We start from the raw sequence: 2496 nt of genomic DNA, 5'->3' as shown, positions 1-2496 counted from the left end.
TAAGTAATACATAGGGTAAATCTATAACCTGGGTCTGGTTTATTTTCTTGCCTCTCTTCTACCTCACCCTCCACATAGCTGTTTCCATATTACTCAAGATGGCATCCTTTTCCCTAAGCATTCTCCCAGTGCTTCTCTTACTTACTCTTTACTTGTGAGGCTAAAAAGAAAACCAAACAAACCCTCAGGCAAAGAGAATATTAATGTTTACAAACAGCTGTCAAGTAAAATAATTGATAGGGACTAAGGAAATGCTTTATTTCCATTTCTGGAAGAGGTCTTACCTAATTAGATAATTGAAGGCAGTCTTAGTTGTTTATGAGGTTAACATTAATTATAATATTTAATCTTTCTCACCTCAGTTTCCTCATCCAAAGTAATGATATTTATCAGGCAGATTTGTTTTTAAATTCACATAAAGTTGAATCAGTCAACTTAATGAAAATAGCAAACATTTTGAGTTAGTGTATGGCAGCTGGAATTTGACCTTGGTTGCAAATAATACCATATCTCGTGTTTCCATTGCCATCCAGCTATGCTGCAGAAAGAGCAAGTGCATTGAAACCTTAGTTCATCAAGGTCACATCCTGTAAACTTCTTGCAAACTTTTATGGCATCTTTGATCATGTTGCATCACTAATTTTCCCATGGTCAATTGGAAATGGTTTCTGCCCATCTAATTCATAGAGATACCCATCTATATGAATTAATGCAATAAAAGGAAGATCTACTTCATCCTCTTGGCTTGATGCCTCAGTCTGACCTTCCTTGGGTTCTCGTCTCATGAGTTACTCTAATAGCCTCATAGTTCTCTAGGTATCTGGTTCTTCAGGGCTCCTGGACACAGACTCCTCCAGGAACTTTTTCAGCACTGATCCACATCCAAAGTTCATCTAGTCTTTGTTGTTCACAATAGCAGAGATTAGTTCCATTGTTCCACAGGCATGGCTTGATAGTTTGCTTTACAAAACACACTGATGAGAAAATATCCTGTCCCTGAGAGTTGACTTTGTCTTCTTCCTCTGTTATGAATAGTTCGTACTTTTCTGAAGAAGGGAAGAGAAGTAACACTATGCACACTGGTCTTGGTACTATGCTAAGAAGTTCAGGATCCATTGGTAAACAGAAACACATTACCAGTTAAGACCTAGACCTAATTGTCTGAGAAAGTGGTTGGTAACCTTGGAATTGGCCTGCAGGGGCAGCCAAGGCTGACCCTCCATGGCTGTCCCACCCAAACCCTTGCCACCTCATGCAGGGTTGTTTTATATATTCATTTTATCTTAAAGTTTTAATCAGGACATGTTTAGCATAACATAGTTATACTTGATTCCTAAGCACAAAGTAGCAGTTTTCATTTTTTATCAATTAGAGAAACGAGAGCTGTGCCATTTGTATAACAAATATAATATTTAATGATAAAACATTTCTGATCTTCAAGAGATACATATTAACCTAAAAATAATCAAGCATTAATATAAGAATATTTTGATAGTAGGAGTAAGTACAGAACACAGTAGAAGTAGAAAAGACAGATTTATTTGGAACATGAGAAAATAATCCAGAAAAATCAGGTTATACTAAGAGATTAACACTTAAGCTACAGTAGAAGGACACAGATGAGAGTTATCCTAGATATTTGTTAATATTTTCATTCACTCATTTTTTTTCATTCCTAAGGTATGCATATTTCCTTGTCTTCACAGTACCTACAGTCAACATGGAAAAGAAGAAACTATGTTCACAGAAATGCTCTTAACAGAAGTCCATTTAACTAACTTGGCATATTAAGCAATGCTATCAATTTGTTTCGCAAAGCAACCTGATTAATATTCAGGACTCCCAGAGAAAACTCGTAACCAGTAGGCTGCACTCCAATAAGCCTACAGACTTCTCTCATTGGATTGGTTGCATGCCTGCCAAGAATTACTTGAGTTTATTTTCAAACTATTTATGCCAGTTCACTTATTATTGTAACCATGTAACATGATTAAACATTGCTTAGATAGTCCCATGAAATAGAATGTAAGAGTTGTTCCTCTGAAAAAAAAAAAAAAAGAGTTGTTCCTCCTAATGTTAACTATTTTGGAAAGACTCAATAAAATAGGTAAAGGGTACATAGGGAAAAGACTGAGAACATTTCTCCACTCACATTGACTTGCAAATGCCTTAAGTTTGTAACCCACTTTAAAGAAAATAAAACTAGCAATTACATATAGTACACTATGCTTCAGAAAGGCAGCGTGAATCATCAGTGGATTTGTATCCAAGGCCCATTGTCCTACATCAGAAAAGACTGTTGAGTGACTGTGCTTTAAATGCATTCGGTTAGAATAAATGTTTAACAGAATGGAGATATTTTTTGGATCTCCAGTCAAATCCAAGAAATGTATTCTGTTAAGTAACAGGAAGTAGTTAGGATCTGAGAAATCTAAAGTGATTGTTTCTGTGCAATGAGGGAGAGGAAGGAAGTGGTGAAGCTACAATGGCATCAGG

At 36.1% G+C, this 2496-nt stretch overlaps 1 pseudogene; it reads right to left on the bottom strand.

Moving 5' to 3' along the window:
• Positions 1-533: 533 nt before the first annotated feature.
• LOC150048727 (ubiquitin carboxyl-terminal hydrolase isozyme L3-like) lies at positions 534-1223 on the bottom strand (annotated as a pseudogene).
• Positions 1224-2496: the final 1273 nt, after the last annotated feature.

Source organism: Megascapheus bottae, chromosome 21, assembly GCF_031878675.1.
Source record: "Megascapheus bottae isolate mThoBot1 chromosome 21, mThoBot2.hap1, whole genome shotgun sequence".
Taxonomy (NCBI): domain Eukaryota; kingdom Metazoa; phylum Chordata; class Mammalia; order Rodentia; family Geomyidae; genus Megascapheus; species Megascapheus bottae.
The sequence above is the reverse complement of the archived record's forward strand: the minus strand, read 5'-3'. Positions and strand labels throughout refer to the sequence as shown.